The sequence below is a fragment of the Bos indicus x Bos taurus genome, chromosome 12 (genome assembly GCF_003369695.1).
Source record: "Bos indicus x Bos taurus breed Angus x Brahman F1 hybrid chromosome 12, Bos_hybrid_MaternalHap_v2.0, whole genome shotgun sequence".
In the NCBI taxonomy this organism is placed as follows: domain Eukaryota; kingdom Metazoa; phylum Chordata; class Mammalia; order Artiodactyla; family Bovidae; genus Bos; species Bos indicus x Bos taurus.
Window position 1 is genome coordinate 23,204,066 of NC_040087.1, and position 8,481 is coordinate 23,212,546.

The window sequence follows — 8,481 nt, forward strand, 5'->3', positions numbered from 1 at the left end:
CAGCTATAAGTATACATATATCCCCCCTCCTCTTGAGCCTCCCTCCCACCCAACCCCATCCCACTCCCAGCATCATCTTCTGATGGGCTTCACTAATAGAGATAACTAGATCCACACACTTGGAAACCTACTCAATCCATACAATTGTGAAAATTCTTCCTGTTGAAGAAAGCAATCAAAGAAGGAAGGAGAAGAGAGCAGCCAGGTCATTGTGCTTTGCAGGGACCTGAGCTGAACTAGCAATAAAAACTCAGCGTGGCTCGAGGTTCAGCATAAATGCCTTAACTTGTCACCCTTTATCATAGTTGTCCCCAATATCTGGCTGTGTCACGCTATGATCTTTTCTTTTTTTAAGTCAGTGATCCTAGGATACGAATAGCTGTGGATTTTTCACCCATAAATTTTAAGCAAAACTCTGAACAAAGTGGAATTTGAGTTGAAACAAGAGACCACCACTCAGCTTAACCCAGAACTAAACAAAGAACAAATAAGGGCAAAAACTCTTACTGGGATTTAAATTTTAAAAAAAATGTATAGGATGACTTCTGTAGGTTTCTTACAGCAATACTATTCTTGACCCCTATTAACAGGCCTTCACTGAGGTATGCATAGTGTCCTAGGAATAGACCACATGAGTTACAAAAGCCCCTCTGAAGCAGAGGACTTTGTCTCATTTACATCTCACACAGATTAAGTTCTATAAGACAGACTAATCTAAGGGACAAGTTTTAAAAAGTTTTAAAAAATCTAATTTTAATATGAGATGAATAGTGCATATACTTCTAGAGGGGGAAAAGACCCTTTAACGGCTTCAAAACAGAATTATAAGGTCAGAACACAGAAACCATTACAGATTTATTTTCAGAAGCTATTTTTTAAGATGACTTAGTTCTTGAGAACAATTTCATTGGTAGGTCACTTAAAGGTTTCCAAAAATGTTTTGTTTCATTTTTTATTTATGAATCCATCTCTAGACCCCATTTTCCAGGAATTTTCTAGCCCCCACCTAAAAGATGCCAGCCTTGCTTCTGCTTGTGTCCTCCTAGGATCTCCAGCCATATTCCTAATTTGCTCTCTCCAGGCTCAGCCCTGTTATCTTTTGCCAGGTCCCCCAAATTCCATCCCCATCTCCTGCCTTCCTGGCCAGACTTCAGTATTTAAATTTCACCAGTTGGATAAATGGTCATTTGGCTGCAGCTAGAGCCCCTCCAGTGACAGAAAGCTTGTTACTCCAGATGGTAGTCGGGTTTATCCCTGAAAAGCTGTAATTACTAGAAAGTTCATCCTTCCATAAAGCTGAACACTGCCTCCTTGCGATTCCATCTATTCTCTTCGCTGGCATGAAATGGATTCTATCTACTCCTTCTTCCACATGACAGCTCCCTAGGTATTTGAGGTCAGCCATCGTGTCCCTACCAGTTATCTTTTCTCCAGACTAAATATCGCTGCTTCGCTCAACTGTTTTTTTTGGGATACCTTTTCCAGATCCCTTGCCATTTTATTTGCTCTGTTTATCAGTGCCTCTTTGAAAAGGTGGCACCAAGATCTAAGCACAATAGCTTTCTTGGGATGGCATGACTGATTAGTGACTGAGCTGGGCTTTGAACCCAGGTTATATAGATCTGATGACTGGGTTTTTCTATTCTACACAATCTTGTCTGCCAACACAGTGCTTCCATTATTTGTGTTTCAAGGGTATTTCAAAGTAAAATAAGCCACATTACCCTGCTAAGCACAATTTAAAACAGCAGAAAGAAATTAACTGCAAAGTTCCCTAGCTCCATTTTAACCTCTTCAATTTTTAGAGAAACAAACACAACAACATCAGAAATTTAAAAGGAAAGAAAAAAACAAAAGGGATGTTAAGTTATAGAAAACATGTACACTGTTACCACACTTTCTGGAAAGAAATTAGCTTATTAGTGTATTGGTTGGTTCCCAATGAAGAGATGATATTTTTATTCCTTTGAAGAAGTTATTGTCATTTTAAGAACTTATCCTAGGAAGTAATGCAATGTTAAAATGAGTTCTATACAAATAGAGATGTTTATGATAATATTATAGATTTTAAAAAGTCACAAAAAACTGTCTAAAAGAAAATAGAAAGATAAATTAAAATTTAGTAAACTAACAGAGAAATCACTTGAGGAGTCGCTTTAAACAATAGGGTAGGCATATGCCGCCTTTTTATATCTGCTGCTGCTCAGTCATGGTCGACTCTGCAATTCCATGGTCTGTAGCCCACCAGACTCCTCTGTCCGTGGGATTCTCCAGGCAAAAACATTGCAGTGAGCTTCCATTTCCTCTTTCAGGAGATCTCCATCCCACCAGAAAATCATGTTAGATCAATGTTTATTTAACAAGTGCTTGTTATAATTATTTATAATATTTTAAATACGGTTCCTAGAACCAGATGACTCAGGTGGCTGTAGGAACAAGGAGAGAAAAACAACACTTGGAAGTAAGAATATATCATCACTGCTGCTGCTGCTAAGTCACTTCAGTCATGTCCAACTCTGTATGACCCCATAGACGGCAGCCACCAGGCTCCCCCGTCCCTGGGATTCTCCAGGCAAGAACACTGGAGGGGGTTGCCATTTCCTTCTCCAATGCATGAAAGTGAAAAGTGAAAGTGAAGTCGCTCAGTCGTGTCTGACTCTTAGCGACCCCACGGACTGCAGCCCACCAGGCTCCTCCATCCATGGGATTTTCCAGGCAAAGTACATATCATCACAGGTCATTTGAAAAAATAATTTTTGAGTGCTTATTATGTGCAAGGCTAAGCTGCAGGGATTTGGATGGATGAAGGAAGGAGATCCGGTCTCATTAATGGAAATTATCAATTATAGAAAACAAAATGTGTTCACCTCACTGTCAATGAATGGATATATTTTAACTTAAATACTAAATCCAATAACATCTAAGAAACTAACTTAGTTGAAACAAACTTTCTAATTGTTAGCTTATTGTGTAAAATGTCATTACATTCTTTTCTACTACTTTTAAGAATACTCAGGTTTCTCACCTTCCTTGGTTTGCATCTTAAGAAAGCTAACTAGAACAGCGACTGGAAGAACAAGAAAAGTAAAATCTGCTGAAGCAATTTTCTGAAAGAGTTTTCAAATTCATATTAATGACTTTGAACTTGATGTAACCTGCTATTTCCCATAACTTACATATGATGCTTATCATATTAAAGACATCGATTTCTTAGAAGGAAAAAGTGATTTTTTTTCATTTCTTTCAATTATTTTATTCAAGACATTTTCTGACTTAGTGCATCAAGATCAGTCATAACATTGATAAAATAAGTAACTTTATCTTCTAAGCCTAGTACTCATGACTTTTGAGCTTAAAGGTGGTGATTAAAACCTGTCTTACCTTTTAAAAAAACTGAACCATCAAATTGGATAGACCAGAAGGAAATTAAGGGAAAATTAGAAAGGAATTCAGAATAATATGTAAATAAATAATGAAATTTGCAACATACACTAAAGACTGTAATTGTTTAGCAAAACAGAAGTACTTGAAGTCAAAGATGCTGCTGCTGCTGTTGCTAAGTCGCTTCAGTCGTGTCCGACACTCTCCCCTGTCCAACTCTGTGCAGCTCTCCCCCGTCCAACTCTATCCAACTCTCCCCCGTTCCCTGGGATTCTCAAGGCAAGAACACTGGAGTGGGTTGCTATTTCCTTCTCCAATGCATGAAAGTGAAAAGTGAAAGTGAAGTTGCTCAGTTATGTCCGACTCCAAGCAACCCCATGGACTGCCCACCAGGCTCCTCCGTCCATGGGATTTTCCAGGCAAGAGTACTGGAATGGGGTGACATTGCCTTCTTTGGAAGTCAAAGATAGGAAGGTTTAATGAAGGGAGTAGGTTTGGGTTAGAAACTGAAGGATGCACTTGGATAACTGAATAAAGAAAGGAGAGCTTGCAGGTCAAGGAGGACAGCAGAAGTTAAGGGTGTGGGTACACTGTACCTTAGGGAATTCCCTGGCTGTCCAGTAGTTAGGATTTCATGCTCTCATGGCCAGGTTCAATCCCTGGTCAGGGAACTAAGATCCCACAAGCCACACAGCACAGCCAAAACAAAAACAAAAACCCTACATCTTAGTAGCAGACAGTACTGATAAAAATAGACTAAAATAAAGTACTAAAATAAAGACTAAAAATTAAGTACTGATGAGTTTGCTGTAGCCATTCATGTTAGAAAGTCACTTTAAAAAAAGGAAATGGACCGGGGGGGTTGGAGGGGAAGGTGGGACAAATTGAGAGAGTAGCATTAACATATAGACACTACCACGTGTAAAATAGCCAGCTAGCCAGAAGCTGCTGTATAACACAGGGAGCTCAGCTCCGCGCCTGTGATGACTCTAGAGGGGTGGGATGGGGGATGGGAGGGAGGCTCACGAGGGAGGGGGCATAAATGCACATTTATGGCTGATTCATGTTGTTGTACAGCAGAAACTAACACAACCTTGTAAAACAATTATACTGTAGTTAAAAGATTTAAAAAGATGATATTAAGACTTGAAAACCAAACTAGCAGTGATTGTTGGGGATTTTCAAGGTGATCAATAATTAGTGTTGTCCTAAGAAGAGTAATCTGGCAGCTAACTTCCAGCTGTGGTAAATGAGAATATAGTGCTTAGGATGTCATTTCATTGGAATGACAGGGGTAAGGTGAGTAGGGTTGCTGCAGAAATAAGGAGCGAAAGGTAAGGCTAGAAAGTTTGGAAGTGAAAATATGTCCGTAGCAAGTACTTTGAGGAAATACTTGTTGAATGCTTCCTACATGCAAAGGAGTATGCTAAGAATGGACAGGATTGTTATAGTGTCAAGACGACGGAAAAATGAAAGACAGCTTTATGGTTTCTAACTAGAAGAGTGGAAAAATAGATTTCGTAAGACATAGGAATGGAAGTGTGAGACCTCTAACATGTGGGAAGACTTCATAGACCCAAAGAACTGGAACTAAATGGGACCTGAACAAGGGAGTCTTGTTCCAAAAGAGCACATGTTTACATACATGTCCATGTACACACCCACATCCACTGTGCTGTCATCAAAGGAAGGAAGGCTGTGATTATATACACAAGGCTGTTCACATCTCTTTGATCTATTCCTGGTGTAAAACTGTTATGCTCCAAGATATTCATCATGGGCTCTGGTTACAGAGAGTTGTAATGTCTCAAACTCCACTGAGTGTTTTCCTTCCAGCTCTTTGCGCTATTATTTTAGACTTTAAAATAATATAATTACGATATTTTAAACAGTGTAACTTGCCATTTAAATTCTAGAAGAAATCTTCTTCTTTTAATTATGTAGTCAAACTAATATTTTTCAGCACATTCCTACTTACTCCTCCTAATGCCTCCAGATTCCTGCATGTTGATATCTGTCTGACTGTGTCTATGAGTATAGCTTTCCAGTGTAGGTAGGACGGTTTTTGTAAAAATATGCTCTTAAGCTACATGAGTCTTAACTCAGAAAAACATATATGTATATCTTTGGGTTCCGTGTTTTATCTAGAAACATGTTGCTTTTATAGGCATGCTGATATGGGTATAAGATACTGCAGCATAATATCTTTTTTTATGTTATGATGAAATATTTGACTCTCCTTACTATCTCTTTTCCCTGGAGTATGTAACTCACCATACTCATATTATGTTTCCAATAGGCTACTGTGTGTGCTTAAAAACAATACCTTAGGTACTGATTTTGCTGTGCTGGTGCCTGACTATAGGAGAGCTATTAAAAGAATAATAGAAATATGTACATGTCTAAGATTATATATATACACACACACAGAGAGAAATAGAAAAAGTTGGTAAAATATTTTTATGAAATAGTACTACTATGATATCTTCTGGGAGTTTATGTGATGGAAAGTACTGGTGCATTACAATTATAAAAACCGAAATATTTCACAAGTGTTCTGGATAATATTAGATAGAGGAAAATAGCCCATTAAAAGAACTAATTAATGCCTTCGAATGAAAGTAGATGCTAAGTATGGCTTCTTTTTGGGGTTATGTTGCATGTCCTCCATGCAGGCGATGTGAATAAACGAAGACAACTATAGGAATATCAGAATCCATCTGACTTCTCCGATACTGCACAATTGATTATTTCCCCAATGTCACTGAAATGACATATTCAATTTTAATAATGTTAGAAAAATCTCAGCAATTTTGTAAGATGTGATGGCTCTGATTTATAGAAGTTCTTAAAAGGTAGCAATAAGAAAAATAAAAAATGTAGCAATAAAAAACAGGCAATCCATGAGAAGAATATCAAATATAACATTCCTCTTCGCTGAGGGCATTCATCATCAACACTCATACGTTACTTGTATAATGCTAATCAGCTGGGGCAAAGACTCTGAGTTCTCTGCTGGTCTTTTCATAGGACAGCTGCTTTGAGTGTTGACTCATGACAGCTCATGTCCTCTCCCTTCTGTCCTCGGCCAAATGAGAACCACCTCAATAGATCAACCAATACTCCCTTCTACTCATTCACCGTTAGACCAAGGCCAATGATGTAAACAGCAAGCCTCTGTACCTCAAGGTGGGACAGACTCTGTGGAGTAATTCATACTTCAGAGCTTTCTGGAGGAATCACACTAAAGCTAGGTTTTAGTTAAGATTACATTCTTGCTTAGTTTTTTTTTTTGTCCCCTGCATTGTCCTGCTTCTGTCACTTCCAATCTCATGAGAGTTCTTCCTCAATAAATCACGTGAACAAGAATCTTGATCTCAGGCTCTGTTCCCACTGAACCCAACCTAAGGCAATGTGATGTGGATAAAATCAAATGCTATAACGTGGGTTCCAATCTTTCAACTCTCTCAGTGGCTTGGTGATGACTTAGTAACCTGAGTTTCTTCTGATTCCACCTGATGATGAGCAAATAATAGATCACATATTCATTGAGACACTATTGTTTTTGGATCATTTCTTTTCTCAAGGACCCCTTTTTCTGCTCTACAAAACCAAAAAAGACCCCACTAATATTTGTTTTTGTTGTTCAGCTGCTAAGTTGTGTCCAACTCTTTGAAATCCCATGGACTGCAGGGATCCCACACCAGGCTCCTCTGTCCTCCACTCTCTCCCGGAATTAGCTCAGACTCATGTCTGCTGAGTTGGTGACGCTACAACCATCTTGTCCTCTATTACTCCCTTGTCTTTTTGCCTTCAATCTTTCCCAGCTTCAGGGGTTTTTCCATTAGTATTAATATTTACCCCTACCTATTTTGAGAATTTCTGCCAATATCTCACATATAATCACAATCTCTTTAGGAAGGATCCTTTCATTACTTTTGCTACTGATGTTCCCTGTGAGACCTCTGATTTTTTTCCCCCCAGAGGGCCATCTCCCAGAACCTTCCAGGTAACCATATGATTGTGTCTTTCTCCTGCCATCTGGAGAAGAGAATGGCTACCCACTCCAGTATTCTTGCCTGGAGAATTCCATGGACAAGGTAACAGTCCATGGGGTCACAAAGAGTTGGACACAACTGAGCGACTAACGCTTTCAATACCACCTTCCATCTACCCATGCAGCCATCAGTTGACCCATCTATTCATCCATCCCCACATGCATCCTCATATTTAATCAACAAATGCCAACAAACACAGATTCTGTCTTTGCCCTAATGAGAATGTCCAGTGGTGGATACTGATAAGAAAACAGACTAGTGCAATATAGATTGTCAAAGAGTTATGAGGTGTGATTCAATGATGAAAGCTCAAAGATGAGTGGGCTGCTTACTGTGCTAAGGGGGAACTACATTGTTCAGGCACAGTCTCTCTGAGCAGAGCAGACTGTTGATCTCATACATGGTTCAGAAAAAGAACGCAGTTCAGAGTCTGGCAGAATTTCAAGCATGTCAATGAATTGAACATCATCTGTAGAAATAGATTTTGAGGAGCTTGCTGTCAATTGGTTGGCACTTAAAGGAGAGTTGAGAGGACTGAGTCTGAGTCTATTTCTGACTGGCCAATTCCTGATCCACGAGGAGCTGTTACTGCTTGGCTGGCTTACAAAAGTATGTTCCCTGAGGCAAGCTGTCAGAGATTAAATTGATTTTACAATGCTGGTGGCTACTTATTAACATGTCTATATAACCATTAGTCTTTTCCTAGGAAAACGGGTTTTGTTTATAATTCACAAATGAAATTCCCCCCAAGATGGAATCTAAAAGCATCCTGTGGAATCACCTACTTGGGATTTGTAGGGATTCAAGAAAGCTTTCAAGAGGAGGCCACTTAGAACTGAAGGAGAAATAAGAACATTTGCATATTATGGAAGGCAATAAATTCCCCTCTCTAATTTTTTTCCTTGGGCTATTTTGAGCTGACTTTCTATTAATTACATCTAAAATGTCTTGCTAATCAAGATAAAATTAACCTTTTTGTTATTAACCTATTTTATTATAACTTAGTCCCATTGAATGAAGAAGCATTTATTACCTAATTCTG